The following is a 24,177-nucleotide window of genomic DNA, read 5'->3' as shown; positions in this document are numbered from 1 at the left end:
GGAACGGGCTCCTTTCAGAGCCCCTGTCCCTGCGAGGGCTTTTTCTTACATTCGGCCGATATGATTGCATACTGCAATGCAGTGACGTGCGGTGAGGTCAGTAGCTAGGGAGGCACACTTGGAGATGGGTCTGAGTTCTGGGAGCCCGTCTCACCCCCTACTCACTGTAACTCTCTCCTCACTACACTAATCTTCAGTGTAAATTGATTCTTCTACCTGCATCACTGTGTCTTCTCTTGTTGCTGCTGACAGCTCCGATCTCTAAACACTGAAGTGCACTTCCTGGTCACATGACACATCCAAGGTGTCCATCAGTGTTCAAGACACACCCCCATACTCAGAGGCATGCCTCTATTAGCTCTCTTTCTGTGCAGCCTACTACCTGTAGTGTGGCCCTGCCCCCAGCTCTGCAAGCAGTGTCTGACCATACAGAAGCGAAGCTGAGCTGTTGCTGCCTCGTCTCTAATTTCCCTGCTGTCCCAGGGAGCTCCACAATCCCAGGGAGCTCCACAAAGCTGGTGAGTGTTAACTATAAAAATGATTACAATAATAGAAGATATTTATAAGTTATAAATATCTTCTTTGTATTATTCTAATAATTTTTATATCAAATCGTAGGAGTGTGACAGGGGAGGCTTTCTCTTCCCTGCCTACCCTGTTTGCCTGTCCTTGCTGCAATGTGATCATGGGCGCTAATATCGCTACCAGATCGTATCGCAAATGTGATCATTGATAAATGGGCCCCTATATGAGTTAAATGAGTTTATTATAGCGGAAGCCACTCTGATCCTAAACCATGTGTACGGATTACAGCCAATGCTAAGCCGGCCAATCATTGGCACTAATCACATCACTGTGCATTCGTGTTATCATGCCACTTTAATGGTTTTTTATTTCTTTTTGTATGTCGTAATCTACATAACAGAATAGTGGCTGTACTTTTTCTTACATATCTATTTAATATATACATTTTTAGAGTTTTGTTTCTTGATTCTGTACTGTATGTTATTTCTCATTTGTCAAATATTTTGTGGTCTGGAAACACTGCAGTGTTAATAATGACATGTACCCCGCAAGGTTCTTTTATTCATAATGCAGCCTGTTTGTTCTCAGAAATCAACAGATTGATGTCTATTACCAAGGTGCAGTGACACTACAGGTTTAAATGCAAATACTGTGAATGTAATGGAGTCTGTTTTGCTAGAGGCTCTGCCTATGATTGAAACATCTTACTATTCTCTGACGTGCCACGGAAAACTCATACATTACCAATCTGTTCCTGCCCTACAATATTTCATGCTGTATGCCAGCAATGAACAGTACCTCTTCTTACATACGGAACCGTTCTTATGTTCCGTTCAGTAATTCAGTCCATGGCAGATGGCAGAGCCGTTGCTGTCATAAACAATGACAATCCATAAGGGTAATTTAGATGCTCATCAGCATTGCATAACATTTTGTGGTGTGTGCGCCAACCACACATTGGCGCTGATACTGAGGGCCTGATTCAGAGGTAGGCACAATTCCAGCCCCAACTGCATCTTTGGCCGCAAGCCGCAACTACGTCTTTATGCTAATGCAGCTGAGATGCCCACCGTCGTTAGCACCGTTGCTGTGCCTATTAAGACGCACCATCGGTTGCACTATCGAAGATTTCACCAGACCTATCGAGGCGCAGAATCTCAGAACGAACATGGCCGTCTGTGTCAGTGCAGCCGCAGTCAGTGACCGCTACATGCCCACGTCTGGCTAGCCACCCCCATGCTACCTCACGGGTACACACACCAAATTCATTCTACGGCTCCCACTGTAACCATCTGGATGCGTGCGCAGAATGAAAGCATTGATACTGCGCTCACCCAAATCAGGTCCTGAGTTGGAGGCATCTGTGGCCGCATCTCTGTATGGCTGCGGTAGCCTACTTACCAACTAAAGCTAATGCAGGAATCCACCCGTGTATGTCGAACATCTGTGTGTCTGCATGTGGAATGCCCTCCTGCCCGCTGTTTTTCTGTGTGCAGCCACAACCATCATCATTAGTATTTGGACATGAACCCCCTCCATAGTGGGTGCAAAAGATCCATCTGAAATGAGTGCTCTATCTCCATCTGCAATCTACTGAGGTTGGCTTACATGCCCACAACAGTGCCACTCTTCAGAACAGTTCCATGTGTTTGTATGCTCATCACCCAGCTACCGCCTTACAAACACTCATTTCACAGAAAGAGTGGTCCGATCAATCCGTCCTCACTTGCGACCTCCGTCCATGTGCATATGCCTGATTCGGGGCATGCACAGTCACTGATCTCTTTCTGTAGAGTATGCGCAGTCAGAGGCGTTACCGAGTCTGACCCGGTGCGCACCCTGGATCCTCCTGGCGCTGCTCAAAAAGGGGTGTGGCCTATAAAATTGGGTAGTGGCCTCACGGGAAATCCGTGCCCTGCATTCCTGGTGATGCTGAGCTGCCCCCGGAGACTAGTTCCTGGCTGCAATGTCAGCTCCTCCTCCTCCTCTGTGACAGGAGCCGAGTGTGGCAGGAGATTGCCACACTGCAGCACCCAGCTCCTGTCACTGAGGAGGAGCCGGCATTTTGGTGTCACCCCGACATCCGAGGGTGACATCCGGTGGGCCCGCACCCTATAGCAACGCCACTGTGCACAGTATGCCGAAATCCGCAACTCCATTTGCATCTGACTCAGAATAATCATCGCACCAGAGTTATCTGTGCTTAGTGGCTGCTGCTTTATTTGGCACTTATGACGTTCTTGCTGTATGTAATGGACTGTCCAATCAGTGATGGTGTTATGGGCTGTGATAATATGCGAATGTTAGTATCGGCTTTCCCCTGGTGTAGTAGCCGGCGTCTGAATGAGCAAACCCTAAGATGCCCACTTTCAGAGTCACTGCACGCTGTAACAGCGCCGGTTATTCTTGACACGCCACCATCGGCGCACCATCGACACTTGCACCAGCCCTATGGCAGAAGCAGTATCTCTGGCTGAACATGGCCTCTGTGGCTGTGGTTCTGCGTCTGGGAGGGAATGCAGCCGCTATCACTGACGCCCACAAAATGCCCATGAGAGATATTTTTTTGCACTCACTTCGGGCCACCTCCCAGTCACCACCCAGGATCACCCATCACTTTGCCACCCCATATCTGATACCGCCTGTCCTGATTGCAATAGAGGTGTTGAGCATGTGTAACGCATGCGTCATAGGGGTTTTCAGAACTTTTTGTGGTAAATACTCACTCAACTACGTGAACATCAGCATTGCGCTTGCATTGCCCGCACCTGTGAGTCAGGGCCTATACGTGCAGAGAAGGCATATGTGCCATAAGAACCTGTATATGTGCAATTCCTTGGTAGAAAGGCGATATGATAGATTTGTGACTTTGAACTTTTTATGCATAGGCATACGCAGGGGGGGTTTCCGTCTGCCTGGAAACCCCCCTCCCCAGCACACACCATGACCACAATAGAAATAGTAATATAGTAGAATGTTACTAGTGCTGCATGTTCTTCTCGGTATCACAAATGAAATGATTAGCACCACCTGTGGATCTTTTAAAATGTGTCAGCCAGTAATAAATTAACCTGTGCACCAACTAGGAGATGTGGAAAACATGCACTGTTAGAGGTGCACTGCTATAGACCATCATTAGGGTTAATAGTTAATACCATATAATAATACACTATCCAGTACATAAGGAGACCGATATGTACATATATGTCCAGGGCAGTGCTAAGTTCTTCTGCTGCTCCCTCAGACTCCAGGACTTGCTTCAATGCTCAGGAATGGTGCTCACATCAGAAAAAAAACATTCTGCTCAGACAGGATGGACCTACAGCCGCATCTAATGGCTCACTGTGATCGCTGGTCCTGTATATGCTGGAATTATGCAACACAATATACTTTGTATGTAACATATTAAAGCTGGATAAGTGCTGATTATGCCCACTTCATGGACAGGCCACTCTCACTCTAAAATCAAGCATTTGGAAACCCCCCTCTAGAAATCCTGCGTTTGCCACTGGCATGGTAGTTGGTGCTAGGTGCCTGGCATAAGTGTGACACAGTGGGCCTAATACTGAGCCGCACACACCATGGCTGTAGTTGCGGACAACCACGGAAGTCTAATTTAATACCTTATTCTAATGCGAGAACCCGTAGTGCTAATGCGGGGGCAAGCGAGTCTGATGGCATGTTTGGGGTACCTAGATGGATAGTACGCAATGGGCATGGGGAAGTGTGTGATGACATATAAGGGCATATGAAGGGGTTTTATGGCATATAAGGGGCATCTGGATGGGTCTGATGGCATATAATGGGCATCTGGATGGGTCTGATGGCATATGATGGGCATCTGGATGGGTCTGATGGCATATAAGAATGTGTTAAAAAGTGAGGCAGGGGGCAGATGGTGCCTAGCTGAGTGACAGAAGCGTAGCTTCACCGCTGGTTTTAAACATTACTGATTGCAAAATAATGTTTAGCAGAGAAGATAATGGCAATTCTAGAAAACGTGACACGTTGCCGTTTTCTGGAACGGAGGCCTGCCCCGCCTACTCTCCGCCCCCAAATGGCCACAGCCTGTCAATCAATCTCGCAGAGGGAGACCTGCACAGGCGCAGTACAGATCCTGTGCATGCTCAAGTCTCTCACAATCGGTGGGTTGCATGCAACACTGGATCAAGCCCAATTTTGCTATGGAGATCGTAAACACACCAGCATCGATGCAACATCAATCGACTGATATTGTATGGATATTGGTGTGTTTACAGTCTCCATTGCAAATGCACAGACCACCCAGCCAGAAAGTGGGCAGCTCACCGCTCGTACACTCCATCGCACCGTCCCCCACAAAAGGAGGGCTGAGATTGGCATATGCATATTCCCGCAGTTACTATTGGTGAGAGCGGCTGCATCCATGGCTGCATTACCAACCATCTATGATTCAGGCCTTATGTCTTTAGTGTTATTCTCTCAGAATGATCATTTATCTGTTTTATTATTTAAAAGTTCAATTTGTAAAATCACCTGGACAAAGAACGCATCCTTATTTCTGTTTTGTAAGGTTTCAAACCAAGAAGAACATTATCTCCCTGGAGAAATTTAGCCCAAATTTACTGCAGATTTAATGGAACATTAAACAAAAGAATTTATCTATTTTATAAGTGTGTTGTTTTATCTCTCCTCATCTCAGAGATGCCTTACCGGGTAATAAAATACCTGCGTAGGCTGATCAGACTCTGCTTTCTTTGAGACAGAAGTAAAGAAGGGGACCTCCATAATATTTATAAAACAGTGTCTGTGTTTTCCACATCTTGCTATATTTTCCCAATGGTAACAGGGTCATGTTGGAAGTCCAAGGATCAGGGGTGTTTTTAGAGAGGAGGGGGCTCGTGTGCAGTCTTTGTCCGGGGCCCCCTCCTCTCTCCGGCGGCTGGCTGCGCTTAGCACACCTGTAGACTCTGGGCACTAGAGTGTGCCCGGAGTCTACAGTGCATGTGCAGGTCCCTGGGAAAATAGTGCCGCGGCCATTTTTCCCTACTGCGCATGCGCAAAATGCTGGGACAATGGCCGTGGCTGCCATTTTCTAGGGGATGTTGACAGTGCTGGTACCTCTCCGCCTCCAGATTCCCACGTCGGCGGCGGTAAGTTTTAAACATACAGATGCAGGGTGTGCGGTGTGGGCCCCCTGCTCCGCACACCCTGCACCCATTATAGATACAGTACGCCACTGCCAAGGGGTACAGTGGCCCGTCAGAGGCCCAAGAAAGTAATATACTTGTACCTGTACTAGAGAACCTTTCAAATGTTAATTTAATGCTTCTCATATCAGCCAAGAGCCTGATCCACCAGGTAAGGACTAAGATAACATGTCCGAATATCTAGGACAGAGGCTCTCAAACACGGTCCTCAAGGCACCCTGACGGTACAAGTTTTAAGGATAACCATGCTTGGGCACAATTAGTACCTCAGTCTTTTGATTTAATTATCTGTGCTCAACCAAGGATATCCTTAAAACCTGGACCGTTAAGGTGCCTTGAGGACTGAGGTTGGGAACCTCTGATCTAGGAAATACATACAGACAGTTGAGTAAACGAATGTACTAAGCAAGGGATCGGGACCAGTGGCATCACAAGGCGGGTTTGGGGAGTGCGGGCCGCTCCCGGGTGTCACCCACCGAGGGGTGACACCAAAGTGCAGACTCCCCCTCAGTGACACGAGCCAGGTGCTGCATTGTATAATAAGTGCAGCAGTGGGCTCCTGACAACTGCGAGGGAGCCAGCCGTCACTGCACACAGTGCAGGCCGCACCTCCAGCCCTCCCCCCCCTACCCCCCAATAATAACGGGAACATGGGGGTTCAGCCGCGAGGCCAAGCCCCCTTCCCGCAAGGCCACGCCCCCTTTTGGCGGCGCGTGGCTTTGCCATGTACACAGCATCCCTCCCCGCACCGAGTGACACTGCGGGAGGAACGCCACTGGTTGGAACAATTACGAGGTAGGGTAATTGGGGTAACAAGCTGAGGTCAAGATTAGAAAGAGCAAAATAGTCGAGGTCCCTAGCTGATGTCAAGTATTTGAGAACACGGATTGGCCGGATGGGCAAAAGATCAAAGATAGAGTTACAGCAAATGGGCCAAACTAATACCTTGCTGAGGCACGTGCCTCAAATATAGGAAATGCAGACACTAATGAGGCAGGGGGCCTGATTCAGAGGTTGATGCTGCTGCGTCCGCTGGTGCGTCTGTTTGCTGGGTCGCAGCAGCGATAACATGCACGCATCTGATTGTGCGAGCATTGAAATGCCCACTGTCAACACCCCTGTATGCTGTGATTCTTGACATGCCACCATCGCATGCACCATCGACAGTTGCACCAGCTCTATGGCAGGTACGCTGTCTCCATCTGCACGCTGCGGCTGTGCATCTGAGAACGCAGCCGCTTTCACTGACACGCCTGCGACACTCCCATAACCGCACCATTCTTCCATAAGAGTATCCCTTGTTTAGTTCATGGTGATAAACAATAGCCATGAAATTTTCATAACAACAGGGTAATGCTCATCAAACCAACACGTGACCACCTGTGGTCTGCAGGTGGGGGCATTGTCATCCTGGAAGACCCATTAGGAAAGAACTTCTGCAACATGTTGTAAAGATGATCACTCATTACCAGGGCCGTGCGCGACCAAAAATGGGGCATTGGAATTATTACCATAGGTCATGCCCCCTAAATGATGTTAACGTCAGGCTGGGGACGAGCCCAGCACTACATCAGCTCTTTTCCTGCACTGAATGCAGCACTTTTCCTGCATTCCTCTTCTACGGGGCCGGCAGCTGCGGCGGTGGAGATGCCCAACCTTCCCACCGACCGCCTGCGGGACACTTTGTCCCACGGGTGGGACAGCGAGGCAGTGCCCAAAATACGGGACTGTCCCGCTGAAATCGGGAATGGCTGGGAGGGGTGCACCCTCTATGGTGTGGCGCCACTGTTCGATTGCGCTGGTCGAACATGCCTCGAGCCGCCATTGCTCATTACCAGTAAGCAGCGATGACTTTGGAATGGATTGCACCCAAACCATGCCAGGAAAATGCACCCAACAATATAACAGAACCACCACTGGTCCAAAGAAGCATTAATCATGGGGATGAAAGGTTCAGCTGATCATATCACCCTGCTCCACCAGTGCTCACTCTACCTTATAACTCGCAAACCTGCATTCCCATATGTGATGATTGGTTTATGCACTGCAACCTGACTATAAGATCCTGCTTTGTTACGTTCTTTTTAAACCATTTAAACTGGTCATTTTTTCCACAGGTTGAAACTTGTAGTCAGTAGATCTGCATTTGTTTGCCTGTTTCACCTTGCACTTAGAGGTATCAAAATTCTCCCTTGGATTGTCATGCTCACATCACCTTTAGCCGCATACACACTTAACGATATGGTCAATGAGCGATATAGTGTTTACCTTGAACTCCCAGGCTCAATGTCATTACACACTAAACGATATCGTTAACGATATCAGGTTGCTTTGCAGGTATGGGCGATGAAAGACATCATTAACAATCTGAGGCAGCGTGCATCATTAACTATATTGTGCATACACACTGGACGATCTGAACGCATAGGAACGATATCGTTATCGTTCATATCGTTCAATTTATCGTCTAGTGTGTATGAGCCTTTAGACACCATTACTCATTGGCGTATCTATAATGGGTGCAGGGTGTGCAGTGGGTATGTGCCCCTGGGTCCAAGCGCACACCCTGCAATCATGTTTAATACTGGAGTCCCCCGTTGGCGCTGCAAATCACTGGGAAAATGGCGCCGCAGTCATTTTCCCTGAGAGTTGCACATGCACAGTAGAGGTGACTCCAGGACCATTCTGTGGGCACCATGTTACTAGAGACCTGCGCATGCGCAGTCAACTCTGGCACAATGCCAGAATCTACTGTACCACAGAGAGGAGGGGCCCCACACGGAGAAGTCTACACACGGCTCCCCTCCACTCTTAAAATGCTCCTTGTGTTACTTGAGAAACATTAATACTTCCTGCCGAACACGCCCTAACGATCACTGAGATTCCCTCTTACCGACATGCTAGCCTTAAGTATGCTGGTGCCCCTCATTCACCCAGGTGTTCATCCACTGCCTGTAAGTTACTCATACTAGGAGGACCGGAAACTTTTTTTTTTTTTTCCTGTCTAGACAATAATGTTTCCTGAATATACTGGGTCCTCTATATTGTACCAAGTGCATTTAAAATCAGATTCATGGAACCATTAGAAGCTCACATTAAAAAGAGCAGTGACAGTAGCAGCTATAAATCTAGACTGGCTCTACGACATTAACATTCCATTACGTGGGCAAGAGCTTTCACTCATTGATTTTGTATACTGTCCTTCTGACCTTCCATTTGGCCCTGCAAATAGCAGTAAATCACCCATTGAAAGGACGAATCATAAATGTACCAGTAGTTTCCTAGAACTCAAGAATGCTAATTATTTGTAACATGTCCACTCTAACATCCAAGGGGACCAGTCAATGAAGAAGGCTGCCTTTAGTGCAGGGGAAATAAGAAGCGCAAAAAGAAATATATGTACATTATAAACTCTGCAGCATTTATATGTAATAGCTGTTGTATCCGACATTGACTAGGTATTGTACCTCCCTTGGCTTTCTCCCTCTCCTCCAACTGGCACCACTGTCCTAGAGCTCCCCTCCTGGTCTCTTTCTCTCCTCTCCCCTGGTCTCTCTCCCACTGCCCATCTCTCTCTCTCTCTCTCACTTTCTCCCAACTCATGTACTCTCTCCCTTCAGACTGTAGCAGTGGAGGACTGCGATGATGGTGGTGGCAGGCAGGGATGTCTGCTGTGATGCATGTCTGTGGGCTTCTAGAGGCTGGGTTCCACCACGACTGGATCCTAGAGGGGAACCGGGGTAGTAGGGAGATGGACTTTAAACCAGGCATAGCGAGCACCTACTCCATGACAGCACATCCGCTGTGTAAGTTAAACATAATAATGTATTTTACATCCCCTAAGTAGTCATAGTACACAGGGATGCTCTTTCCATACCTCATAATGTATAGTACCGGTAAATACAACGCTGACCGGTGATTCTTCAGGATTGGTTGTACAGGGTGCAGGGTGCCTGTCTGGAGCATCTAAAGGACGCTCTGGCGGTGCTGCAGCAGCGATCCAGGCTGATAGCCAGAAGCAAGGCCATGGGGCGGCAATGGTTCCGCCCACAGAGCCCTGGGGTGTGATGGCATTTGTCGCAGATCCCTAGATCTGTACAGGAGCACTCCTTCCATAAGTCATACTATACAAGGACACTCCTTCCATGTATCCTAATATACAGAGGAACTCCTCATATGTCATAATATACAGACGCGCTTTCCATATTTAGGTCAGGCGGTATCAGATATGGGGAGGCAAAGTGATGGGAGTTCCTGGGCAGTGACTGGGAGGTGGCATAAAGTGATGGCATAAAAAGTCTGCCTCATGGGTGTGTTATGGGCGTGTTGGTGAAAACTGCTGCGTTCTCAGATGCAGAACCTCAGCCACAGAGGCCATGTGCAGATGGAGAAGCTGCAACTGACATAGGGCTGGTGCATATGTCGATGGCGCACATTATGGTACGCTGATGGTGACGTGTGGAGAATCACCGGCGTTGATACAGAGTGCAGAGGCGCTGGAAGTGGAAGTTTCGGTGCTTGCACCCTGATATCCAGATGGGCTAGCAGAAAAAAGCTCTGAGGGCTAGACCAAATGATTCCGCAGGGCCTTATTTGGCCCCCGGGGCTCAGGTTCCCCCTCTCTGTTCAAGAAGATAATAGTTAGAATCTGATTGGTTGCTACGGGCAACATCTCGACTGCTAAAAATCCGCACTTTAGTAAATATAACCTATGTCTATGTCCAGACCACATCACTTCTATTTACACGCAGCAATGGCTGTTAAGTAATTTACATAGGCAATCTGTAGCAATTGTGACAGCCGACTATTAGAGCAGCTCTGTATTTATCTAGTGCATGGACATTCCAATCACAGACACAATAGAACAGTAGCCAGCTGCTATTATTACTGCTGTATTTGTAAAATAGTTCATGTGACATTAATAATCATTTCTTAAAAGTTTTTTTTTTTAATTTATGTTCTCCAAAGGAAAATAAAGTTGACATTATTCATTTATTGTTGCCATATGGGGAAACGCATTGTAAAACGACCAGCTTCATGGCATTGGTTAAACGTTTTGCAGAGAGCAACTATTATTATTGAAGAAAGAGAAAAAATATCAATAGCGCTAGCTTCCTGCGGAGTCTTTTTTAAGATATGATTTCAGAGACTTCCAGCTTTTCTCTGACTTCATACATGTTTGGAGAATGTAATAGAGTGTGAGAGCCTGATTCAGAGATGAACGGTATTGCAGAGCCGCACAGAAGCAGCTGAGCAATACTGTCCAACAACATGTAACTGCAGCAGGAGGTGTCTGTATGAAATAGACACCTCCTTGCTGCATTCGCAATCCAAGTGCAGCGTCCGATGGTTGCTCCGTTGGCCAGGCTGCATACACTGAATCTTACTTCAGCCTGGCCAGTGTCTGGTCACTTGCGAGGCCAGGAAATCTGCGTCCGCAGACCCTGTCCTCGACCCTCCAATAAAACGGGGGCGACGTGCTCCCGTTTCTGGGAACGATGGCCAGACACACCCTTGCTCCGCCATGCAAATGCCGCAGCATGTCAATCATACTGTGGCTAGAGGGGATTGTGAGCGAGATCGCAGAACGGGGCCTGCGCAGACCTCTAAACCAGAGCCGTAGCTAGGGTAGTGCAGCCGGTGCCATCGCACAGGGCACCACTGGTCAGGGGGCGCTGTTTGGACCTGTCAAATTTCTGTTTATTATCATTCTCACTTGTAGCTTCCTCTTATTTCATCCCCAGCATCTCCTGGTCTCTCCTATCTCTTCCCTGACCCTTCCCCATGAGGCCATTCCCCTTTTTGGGGTGCATTATGTCCCTTTGAAAATTGAGGGGGCGCCAATGCTCTTTCTGGCACAGGGCACCAAAAAGTCTAGCTACTGCTCTGCTCTAAACATTGGAGATGTACGCTTACCGTTGGGTTAGCGTACATCTCTAAATCAGGCCCTGCGAAAATGTTTTCAGGGATTTTACTGTGATTAAAACAGTGATCTGTTTTTATAGGTAAAACTAACATAATTTTGCCTATAATAAAAATTATGCTGCTTGCAAAATCAAAGAAATGTAGGCACAGTAAAATGGGAGATTACCTGGGCTTTATTGATAATGCAGGATCTACAAAAATGCTTTAGAGAGCAGCTGGGGCATCTGCGAAAATGGTAATAATGAAGATTGAACCAGAGCTGAGCCTTGGTATTCAAACGTGCACACAAATTTTTGATAGACACCCATGACACTCCCACTAGTCAGGATGGCAATGTGCAATCACTTTGCCACCGCTCAGTTCACGCCCCAAAATGCTCTATTTCTCAGAAAACCAGATCCAGCCAAGATGCTTCCGACTCCAATAGGACGGACATACGCAAAAATGTGTAAAATTTCATCTGCTTATGTGCTGTATGCAAAAACTTTCTGTTTGCGTCCATGTAAAGAGATCTGTGCAACTCAGAATCAGCCTCTAAAGCCTTTCAGTGGCCTCTTCACAACACAGAGAGCCTTCTGGTGACCTCAGCACAATACAGATAGTCTTATAACTACTGCACTATACAGTCTTCCAGTAACCCCTGCACAATATAGAGATTGAGCTCTGCACAACACAGCCTTCAACTGACCCATATGCAGTAGAGAACCTTTCAATCACCCCTATACAACACAGAGAGCTTTCCTGTGACTTAAGCACAATACAGAGAGCCATCTTGTGACTCATGCACAATACAGAGATCCTTCTTGTGACCCCTGCGCAGCACAGAACCTTCTAGAGACCCCTGCAGAATACAAAGAGCCTTCATGTGACCATTGCACAATACAGAAAGCCTTCCAGTGACTGTTAACAATACAGGGAACCTTCCTGTGGCCCCCTCACAGCACAGAGATCCTTCCAGTGCACCCTACACAATTCAGAGGACCTTCCTGTTGTCGCTGCACAATACAGAGAGCCTTCCTAAACAAGTCAGAGAGTCTTCCTGTTATCCCTGCTTAATACAGAAAGCCTTCCAGCATTCCTTGCATAATACAGATAGCCTTCCTGTGACCGCTGCACAATACAGATATACTACTTTACATGACTGTAAGACACTAACATTTTGCAGCATGTGAGTTATTGTGTCTGTAGTGTTAGGGCAGTAATAGTGCAGTCTGAAAATAATATTGCAGTCCTGATGTATCCCTATTTAGTCATTTGCAGTAAAGTTCTGTCACCACTTATTGAAAGTAATAAAAAATCTGGAACTGTCGTAATTTGCCAAGAAAATATCAATGAAGCAGCTAAGTGACAGCCCTCGAGGCCAGGATTTCTTTGGTTTTTTTTAGGGAGCTGTCCTTGCTATTACCATCTTTAAATTAGAATATTACATAGTGATCCTTCTTAAATAGGCTTTCCTTTTTGCTGGAGAAACTGGCAAATGGTTTCTCCAGAGGGACAAGTGTTAAGCCTTTAGATAGAAGTCCTAATTTTTACTTAAATCCATTTAACAAATAGACCCCTAAATGTGAAAATACCAGTCGTGGCTTCTTGTGTGGACTGTCCAAGCCCCTGACATTCCATGATTTAATGATCTGTTGTTCAGTGATGATAATCTGACAGGAACTAATGCATGCAGCAGTAAAGGATAACTCATAGCAGATATTACATGTACTCTAGTTCTGTAAATAAAGCATACATGAAGACCATTCTAATGACTAAAAAACCATTGCGAATAAGGGCTATACTTACTAAAGTGCTGGATTATGGAAGTGGAGATGTTGCGCAATCAGATTCTAGCTATTATCTTCTAGAAGGTGCTCAATAAATGTTACGTAGAATCTGATTGGTTGCTATGGGCAACATCTCCACTTCTAAAAACCCGTACTTTAGTAAATATACCCCTAGGTGACACTCTGAGTTACTGTACTCAGTATATATTAAACCAGTGGTTCCCAAATCAAATTATATATGGTCCATTTGAAAAGCAAAACCAGGGCTGGTGGCTGCCAATCATACACACAGAAGCACAGCCCTGTCCACCACCACATACCTGACAATAAGGATGACCTATAAGCACAATTTACTTGTTTAATCATTTTTGCTGATTTTCTCTATAAGAAGCTTTTGGCCTAGGGGTGCAGTGAAAAAATAACGACATTCTAGGCGTGATTCAAATAAGTTTGTGAACCACTGCGTTAAACTAATTCAACTTAATTGTGAAATGTGAAAAGTGTGACATGGGTACTTTGCTGAACAGGACACTATTTGTGTGTAGTTTGTATATTCTTGTATTTTCTCTGGCGCTGCTCCAGAGTCTTCTGCGCACGTGCTATATGCAGGCTCTCTCTTCTGTCAGAGCAGCATCACAGCAGGACTCACTTGCGCCCTTTTGCCAGCCCAGCCCCCGCACATGTGACATTACGCAAGGAAGGGGACTGCCGACAGGAGAAAGTGTACAGCTGCCCGGGCACTCTTAGTCAGGTGCAGGGGCAGTGGGCCTGCACCCTGAGTGATGGCACACTCCTCCATATGACCCTGTGCCAACGCCATTTTTTTTGTGATCATTTTAGAACATATAGCTGTAATAATAGCGGCCGGCAGGATGGTCCAACGGACAGGTAAGTAACAATGCGTGCACCAATCATAAATACACCACTCATCTGATATTTATTAAGGGATAATTTATAAAGTGCAAAACAGCCAAGGTGCCTGCAGAATCGTCTTCGGTGGTGCTAAGCGCCTCTATTTGCCCAAAGGGCTCCTGTATTTCTGTAAATGGGATTGTAAAGCAAGTACAGGTAGTAGTATTGTATAGGATCAGAAGTTTGCTCCTGTGGGTATGAGGAATTGGGAAGAGTAAGGGCATTTTTTGCAAAACACTCTAGTATGTCCATTTGTGCAGAACAGTATAAAAACTAGATTTAGTTTTGCGGAGAGATTATACAACAGCGGAAAGGTGAATTTTAGGTGCATTTGTTACGCAGAGGTACGTACAATAATTTCCACTCTACGAGAGGACTTGCTTTATGAACCAGCTAGGAGCTGACGGTTTGGAGTCTCATCTTATGCATTTAATTGGTTGCATTTTGCACATTCTAGTTGCATGTCAAAACACATTTCTTTTTGCCAATGTAAAAGATTTTTTTAAGCACAAAATTTCCATGAACAATAAAAGCGTTAGGGATTTCCTCTCTCTCTATTAATCTAAACCATGAATGAATCTAAAGCGAAAAGTATTTTAGGAGAAAAATGTAAAAATTTTATTTCTTGCAAACAATGGTTATAAAATGGCAGGATATTGGTCTTTGATGTGACACAGTGGTTCCCAATATGTGCACCACCGCAGCCTGGGGTGCAGCAGCACTATCACCGGAATGCCGCAGCGGTGCTAACAAGGCTGCTCAGAAGCTGTCTGATTTAATAATTATTAATTTATGCATTTTTTTTATACGTTCTGAGTCGAGCTACAGAGCGGAGTGGAGTGCAGGGGGGTGGGGGTATGAGTGTGCGGGAGCTGTCAGTGGTAAGCAACAGACAGTGAGGCCAGGACCATATTGCTGAATGGCTAATTTGAGGAGCTGAACGGAACTGCGATAGCGATCACTACTAATGGTAAGTAAGGGGGGACTGCAATGAGAGACACGTGGATGGGGGGGTTCAAAAGGAGACTGGAGATGCATGGAGGGGGCTGCAAAGGGAAACACATGGAGGGGGCTGCACAGGGACACACATGGAGGGGCTGCAAAGGGAAACTGGAGACATGGAAGGGGCTGCAAAGGGAGACTGGGGATACATGGAGGGGGCTGCAAAGGGAGAGACATGGAGGGGTGAAATGGAGAGACATGGAGGGTGCTGTAAAGGGAGAGACATGGAGGGGGCAAATGGAGAGACATGGAGGGGGCTGCAAAGGGAGAGACATGGAGGGGGCTGCAAAGGGAGAGACATGGAGGGGGCAAAGGAAGAGACATGGAGGGTGCAAAGGAAGAGACATGGAGGCGGCAATGGGAGAGAGATGGAGGGGGCAATGGGAGAGAGACGGAGGATGCAATGGGAGAGAAACAAATGATGCAATAGGAGAGAGACAGAGGATGCAATAGGAGAGAGATGGAGGGGGCAATGGGAAAGATGCAGAGGGGGCAATGGGAAAGACAGAGGGGGCAATGGGTAAGTAATGAACAGTTTTTCTCTTTATTTTTTAAATACTTATAACGTTATTTTGAACTACTTAAAATATGGGACTGCTCAGTAATTATTTTGGCTTAGGGGTGCCTTGAAAAAGTTATGGAACCCCTAAGGGTGCCTCAAACTGAGAAAGTTTGCTTTCTCAGTTCAAGAAAGAAAACTTTCCAGTTTGCTTCCGGAAATTAGGTCCCTAATGTGTAGGCATAAATATTGGCAGAGCCTGTTGATCTTGATAGGTGTTAAAGTGGTGTGAGATACTGTAGATGTTAATCCACATGAAAAGTAACTTAACCAGGGATGGTTTATTAACCAAACAGCAACAGAGTAGGGCAGTAGTGAATGCAAAAGGTTAAACACATACAGACACTCTGTTATAGAGGAGATACTAGACACCTCCGTACACTATTTGTATAAAGACTCGCGGAGAAGCCTCACATGTGCCGTAGCGCATTCGGCCAGGGTTCAGAGGTCACACTGACATCAATGTAGCTTCATCACTGGGGACCCAGATTGTAAACATAGAAGACAGCATGCAGAGTGCTCACCTATCTTAACAATAAAAGCCCACTGCTCCCAAATGGGTTAATTTAGAAACAGATACCTATTGTATAATATTATTATAGTGTTTTTCTAGAAAGATACATAGACAGAAGAATAAATGTAAGAACTATATTCCGGAAATGTACAAATGTGCGATAAGAAGATAGGATCTGGAGTTTGGGCTTAACTGTGACATATCGTAGGCTTTTTATTTATTGCAATCTGATATCTATGTGTAAAGCATGGCTTAAAAACAACATTATTATGTTCTATGGAAGATTCTTTGTTTAGCAGAGTTACCATCACAGACAAGAGGAAAAGTACTGAATAAGACATTTCTGTAAGTTCCAGCCTGGACTGCAGCCTTGCTTTAGTGTATTGTGCACCAACAGCTCCATCACTAGGCCATATGTTGAATTGCAGGCAACTGTGCAGTAAAACATCAGACATTATCAGTTTAACTTTATATGGTTATCTGAGCTGGTTTGTGAATCTGAGATAAATATTGCATTTTAGGTTTCCGTTACAATTATTTATACTTCATTAACACATACTGATTGTACAAGGTTAGTGTATTTAATGATGGTGAGAAAAAGTGACCAGACTGCAACTACAAAATATGTACAATTTAGGCAGTGTTGGTAAAATACCAGAGACTTTTATTTCCACGATTATTTGTAGGAGCTACTCAGAGCTCTGACCTTTGCATTTTTCAGTTGTATTCTTTGAATTGTATCCCCATTAGTACTGAAAGAGGCTATTATATGTCAAATTTGTAATTCAGAGTAAAACAGAACAAAGCCCGGGCACAGTAATGTTCTCTCCTGTTCTACAATAAAATACACAACACTGGCATTGATTTATCATATATATATATATATGTTTATATATAACATTGATGAAATCGCTACTTTATAAATAGACCAATAAAGTTCGTGTATGTGCTTATATGCAGCAATAAGAATGAGTTTTTATGGCCGCTTATACCAGCACTGGAAAGTCACGTATTGCTGCAATATATCATTAAAATGTCACCAAAGTAACTGAGTGATACTCATCTGCCCGACAGTCAGTGGCGTAAGTTCATCCCAGACGCCCGGAGGCAAGTTATAACTTGGTGCCCCCCGTCACAGCCACTGACATTGTAATGCAGCATTTTGCATGCAGCTACACCCACAGTCGCACACAGAATATAGGCATGCTGCATGTCATTTTAATCAGCAGAAGCTGCTTGTGCGTCCTATCAGCTGTGCAAATAAGACGCATTTGAAGAGAAATATTTGCACTAATTTGCTCACAGGTTATGTGTAACGTGACTTGTAGCGCATGAAAGATAGATGTATGGAGTGGGACAGGGAGTTGTGGGTGAGGGGGTGCGCCGGGTCTGCTGCACGGGTCTGAGGCTAGGGCTGCCGCCAGGGAGGTATGTGACGGGAAGTTGTGGGTGAGGGGAGGCGCTGGACGTGTCACACTGACATAAGAATCTGCTGAGGAGCAGCGACACCAATGAGCGGGGCCAGGATATAGATAGACGGACGCGGCATCTGATGGTCTGACACGGAGATCTCTTCTAGTGTAAGGTCGGGTTCTCAGGTGCCGGGAAGAGGTGGCATGTATTGGGCGGCCGTGACGGTACACTCCGAGTATATAGTTACAGTCCTAAGTGGGGTGAAAATATTGTGGGCAATGGAGGTGCCCCTTCAGTGCTGGCGCCCGGTGGCAGGCGCCTCCATTGTCTTCCATAGTTCTGCCCATGTACAGTGCACACTACTGAATTTACTTACCTGCTTGTAGGACCCTCCTATCGGCTGCCCACATCATTATTACGATGATATCTTCAGAATTATGCCACCAATGCCATAATTTTAAAGTAATTACCGGTAATATGGCGGTGGCACCATATTTTCGATAATAGTTCCAAATTCCAATGCGTGCCCAGGAGACTTTGGCACGATGCGAGAGTCCACATGCGTGGCCCCATTTATTCATTCAGAGGGGAGGGGCCACACATACGTCTGCCCCTTCTAGTCTTACAGCTCCCCTGGCAGTAAGAGTAGTCTTACTGCGTCACCAGCCATTGCGGATGGATCTGCGCATGCATGGCATGGCCTAGCTGGTTCACATATGTGCAGTGGAACTGGAAGTCTTAGCTTAAGCTTCTAGATCTATTTATTTTAAAAAAATAAATAAATACATATAAAAAAATACAAATAATTAGCTGGTGCATTTGCAATTAAAAAAAAAAACTGCTTTATTTAAATAAATAAATAAAGCATTTTTCTATCATTATTCTTTGTTATGACCATCCTGAGAGGACAATAGAGAAAGCAGGAGGACTGCGGCTGTGCTTGCATGCTGATCTTTTATTTGCCTAAACTTTATTCTGATGTAGTCTCCTGTCACCGGCGGTAACCCCATTGAAAAATAGGGAAAAGGCCAATCTCTGGTAAAAGCACCCATTTCGTCAGAGAAGGGCTTTATTTTTTGTGTGATTTCTAACTTTATATAGAAATACTATAAGATGCAGTCCATACAACTGTTTTCTTCAGTATATTTGGACCACGTTTTTTTTTTACACCTTTGACCAACTGTAATAGCCCTAAAATCTGGTTTTGCGTTAAAAAAAAATTGTCACATTAAATCTCACGGCTAAATCGTTGAAATCTTGGCACTTGCTGCAACTCTCATGCAATTATATTTGGCCCATTAGCTCTTTCCACAGTTATATGAGTTGCATAAAATAGCTTTCTAGGGACCACTATGCAATACAGAGAGCATCCTAGTCAACACCATACCGTAGAGATTGCATGAGTCATGCACTGTAGCAATAGGCTGCACAGCCCATATAACGGGAGGAGTAATGTATGTCATTTGTCACAGTCCACCTGACCACCTGCCTATCCTTCCATCCATCTTTTTCCCAACTCCTCCATTCTCCCTGGTAGTAAAAATGTGAAAAGAAAATATCAAGTGACAGACCCCATGCATTGACTGACGCCCTTCTCAAATGTTTGGGAAGGGCAAGCTTCCCCTCTTGCCACACCATTCCCACACTCCTGCCTGTCACCTACATATACAGTGGAAATACGGGGGGCCAATCCTGGGGCTTTTTTTAATCCCGGGATTCAGGATTGGAAAAAATGTAATTCTGGGATTCCCGGCATTGCCTTGGTTTAAAAAAAAAAAAAAATGCCCTCGACCAGTTCCCACAGTGACTTACTGGTGGGGCTTTCGGCGGCGGGATTGTCGGTGATGTCGGTGGCGTCTGTGTCCTGTAGAGTGGCGGGTCATGTGGGCAGTGCAGGCGGCATCAGGCTGCGTATCTTGACCTCTGTCCTCACGTCACACTGCGCTATGCCAAGCCAGCCGGGCTAAGGTCGTGCCGGCTAGCGCCTGCGCACTCTGCTGGAGGTGCTCAGCGCTGCGCAGGATTTAAAAAACAACATTTATGGCCAATATCGGGATTGGAGGCTTCCAATCCCTGGATTCAATCCCGATCCCGGGATTGGCCTCCCTAAATACAGCCTATAAAAACTCTAGTAACAAATAATGTCACTGAGGATGCAACATGTCATTTCACAAGAGTGCCTTAGCGATGTGAGTGGTATTTAGTGCATTGATAGTCTGCATTACCAAACTGCTGCTTGTAGAAATACATACCATCCCGATTCTATTGGGACATTACCAGTTTCATAGTGCTATCCCAAGAACAGAACATTCATCCTTGTTTGCAGGGTGTTGGGAGGTGTTCCAATGTTGCATTGAGCACGCGTGGTAACCTGTTCCAAATTAGCATTGGCCTGATTTTGGGAGGTATGGTGAAGGTATTAATGCATTTTAAGAAATATAACTGAAGGTCATTTACGAAAGTGCAAAGCATGCGCCTCCTTGCGTTGTTTTTTTTCTTGCAAGCAATGGTGGTGTATACTGGGTTGCAGGCTTATACTGAGATTTTTATTTTTTAGACAGTTTGGGTGCATGAGTGCACCTAATTATACTCTTTTATATAAAAAAGAGAAAAAGGCCCCTTTAATTTTGGACATCCTCAGAGATGGGGGAATCCAGACATAAGCCGAGATTTTTGTTGTGTGGTACAAAATTCAAAATGTTGGCACCAGAATGACGACATGGCCAGAATGTCGACATGCATCGACATGCCCAATGTTTACATGATTATAATGTTGACATGACCAGTCACCATGTCGACATAACATTTTTCTACTGTTATAGCCCTAACCCTACCATAATCCTAACTGCAGCCTAACCCTACCTCTAACCACAGCCTAACCCTACCAATAACTGCAGTCCAACTCTAACCGCAGCCTAACCCTACCTCTAACCACAGCCTAACCCTACCTCTAACAGCAGCCTAACTCTAACTGCAGCCTAACCCTAAATCTAACCACAGCCTAACCCTACCTCTAACCGCAGCCTAACCCCAACTCTAACAGCAGCCTAGCTCTAACCGCAGCCTAACCCTACATCTAACGGCAGCCTAACACTAACCACAGCCTAATCCTACCTCTAACTGCAGCCCAACTCTAAGCGCAGCCTATAACCCTACCTCTAACCACAGCCTGACCCTACCTCTAACTGCAGCCTATCCCTACCTCTAACTGCAGCCCAACTCTAAATACAGCCTAACCCTACCTCTAACTGCAGCCCAACTCTAACCGCAGCCTAACCCTACCTCTAACTGCAGCCCAACTCTAACCGCAGCCTAACCCTACCTCTAACCACAGCCTAACCCTACCTCTAACCACAGCCTAACCCTACCTCTAACTGCAGACCAACTCTAAATACAGCCTAACCCTACCACTAACTGCAGCCTAACCCTACCTCTAACTGCAGACCAACTCTAAATACAGCCTAACCCTACCACTAACTGCAGCCTAACCCTACCTCTAACTGCAGCCCAACTCTAACCGCAGCCTAACCCTACCTCTAACCACAGCCTAACCCTACCTCTAACTGCAGCCCAACTCTAACCACAGCCTTACCCTACCTCTAACTGCAGCCCAACTCTAACCACAGCCTTACCCTACCTCTAACTGCAGCTTAACCCTAAATCTAAATCTGTAATGTCCACATTGTGAATATTGACATAATGACTACATACCGACTTTTGTACTTTTTCAGACTCCCTTTAATTTAAGACATGAATGCGGCTAGAATCTATTTACACATATGTCACCCGACTGTGTAACATGTTGATGTGTGTTGTTGTAAGGACTATATGCAAACAGAATATTTGTATTTTAATAATGCAACTCCCATAGCACAACATTCTGTGATAAGATTTCCTAACACACCAGCTGCTTTAATAATGTTCTTACATCTGTGCTTAATGTTTCCCATCAATGCATGAGACGCAGTAGCTGACAGACTCAATAATGAACAATCAGGCGTGATACGTGCAGTAAATACATTGCACATGCTAGGCGCTCATGTTGCCGTCAGTAGATTCAGCTGGCTTTCTGGTATTTGGGGCTCAGCGCAATGTGCACAAACAATGTCAGTTTGCCATCAAGCCACACGTCCTCACAGCTTCCTCCTCACTGCAGCTTCACAAATTAATTCTTTGCTTTTGGAACCAAGTCTACCTCTGAGATGTCCTGAGCTCCAGCTCTTCTATTGGCAAATAGCAGGAAAAAGGGATTTGCCTGGAAAGGCAGCAGTTTTATTCCTTTCCATTTTAGAAGGCTTGTTGTAAAGCAAATAACCATTAGGCAAACTATACTTGCTGGGGGGCTGATTTATCAAGGGGTGAAAAGCTCCAATGCTGGCAAATAATAGTTGCTTTTGCTAGCATCTGGGTTTTTTGTTTGTATGTTTGCCCTGTACATGAAATACACTTTATCACCAGCAATAATCCCTGCCGGTGGTGTAACTGCCTTTCCCCATACTTGTACTAAGGATGGGCATCACTATTCCAGTCCACTATGACACGATATATCACCCAATACGGTTCATTTACTATGTCATACAGATCGATTGTGCCGCTATGATAACTCTAACTCTCTCCTTCATTTGTTTTAAGTTTGGTACACACTAAACGATATGTGTACCTACTACCCAGCCATGTGACTGCCAACCCCTCCCGCCCGACGGGTAGACATATCGGGCGGCCAGTACACACTAGACAATCCGGTGCTCGACCGCACGATATGTCGGACCCTGCCGTATCCCGCTGCATGGGGTCATCAGCTGCATTGTCTGATCTGCCCAGGGCAGCACGCACCGCACGACATAGGGCCTGATTCAGAGATGGACGCTAAAGCAATTTTCACGCAGAACGAGCGATTGTTTGCCATTGCGTATGCATCGCAGTGCGCGTGCGTAAAGACAGCTTTGCGATCGCACTGCGATCATGAAGGCTGCGGTGACCCATCGCAGAGTGATTGACAAGCAGTGAGCTTTTGGAGGTGTTGGCCGGGGGGTGGTAATGCAGGCGGGCCTGGCCGTTTCAACGCTGTTACATGGGCGTGCATAAATTAGCCACTGCTATTGCATAGGCAGCTCTGTGAGAAGAGCACCCAAGGCTGCGGCAGGTCAGACCTTCCGCAAGGGTAAGATGGCCACCGATGTGCTACGATGTTACCGATATTTAAGCAGGTAGACATCATCGCACGCAGGTATAAAGGCAGCAGTGGGCGTCTTTATGCTCGAGTGATCTTTGCTAACATTAGCATATTTTTGCATCTGCGTTCCGTACGAAAACGTAGCTGCGATCGCATTAGCGTCCATCTCTGAATCAGGTCCATAGTGCGTACATACTTGAAGATTTGAACGATTGTTGTTCTGATGCATCGGAATCGGGCAAATCGTTAAAAAAATCGTCTGGTGCCTACGCACCTCTAGGCTAACCTGAGACTTCCTGAGAGCCTGAGAGAGTCTATAAGAAGACACCAAAAACTTCTTGCTCTCTCAGCCTCTCAAGCTGGGTAGACGATATGTCACCCAATCAAGCGGATCGGGCCAACATATCGTCCATGTCAGCAAGTGTGTACAACAAACTATGACCAACCATGCATGCTCCCGCGGAGTCGTTCAGCGCATTGTCAGATCGAGCCTACAAGCTACTCAATCTGTCAATTTGATGGAACGACCCCATGCTTGTGGAGACGGCTGGTGAATGACATATTGTGCGTTCGTTCATCAGATCATGCGGTATCGCTCTGTTGTCCGGGTGAAATTTCTTCAATAAATTACAGTGATAAGAGTTTTATTCATGATGAAAAAAACAACAGCCTTCTTGCATTAATTGGGCTTTATTGATACTGTAAGTGGCTAATTCATCTGAAAAACAAGATAATAAGCAACAATCATAGTAACAGGGCTTATTCTGAGGTGGACATAATCTGAATCTAACTTAAAACCGCAAAATGTGTTTGGAACCAAGGCACATGTTACTAGGCTCAATGAGCTGGTTGTAAATGTGAGGTGCGGACAACTCTGCGAGCTTAGGATGTGCACCATCTTCCATCTTGTTTTTGAACAAAACAGGAGCAAAGGCTTCAAGGATACATCAGGCGGTGTGGCTGCAAACTGATAGTAAACAATGGTAATACATCAGTACACAATTCATACAGGATCCAGGTACAATGCCGGCGGACGGGATGCTGGGCGTCAGGATACCGAAGCCGAAATCCCAACACCCGTCGAAGGGATCAAGATACCGACGTCAGTATACCGACTGCCGGCACCTCGAAGGTAAGAATGCGGGTTAGGCCGGGAATTGGGGGGTTAGGTTTAGGGACCTTCCAGGGTGGGATAG

At 45.9% G+C, this 24,177-nt stretch overlaps 1 protein-coding gene and 1 long non-coding RNA gene across 2 annotated transcripts in view; one reads left to right on the top strand and one right to left on the bottom strand.

Moving 5' to 3' along the window:
* LOC148517438 (uncharacterized) overlaps positions 1-19,774 on the bottom strand; it is a 165,901-nt gene extending 146,127 nt beyond the window's left edge. The window contains exon 1 of the long non-coding RNA XR_015879293.1: positions 19,621-19,774. This is a non-coding gene — a long non-coding RNA (uncharacterized LOC148517438). The remainder of the gene's footprint in view (positions 1-19,620) is intronic.
* Positions 1-24,177, top strand: part of CFAP20DC (CFAP20 domain containing) — a 357,191-nt gene that overhangs the window by 253,146 nt on the left and 79,868 nt on the right. The window lies entirely within an intron of this gene.

Source organism: Taudactylus pleione, unplaced genomic scaffold, assembly GCF_031769625.1.
Source record: "Taudactylus pleione unplaced genomic scaffold, aTauple2 ptg000217l, whole genome shotgun sequence".
Classification (NCBI taxonomy): domain Eukaryota; kingdom Metazoa; phylum Chordata; class Amphibia; order Anura; family Myobatrachidae; genus Taudactylus; species Taudactylus pleione.
The sequence above is the reverse complement of the archived record's forward strand: the minus strand, read 5'-3'. Positions and strand labels throughout refer to the sequence as shown.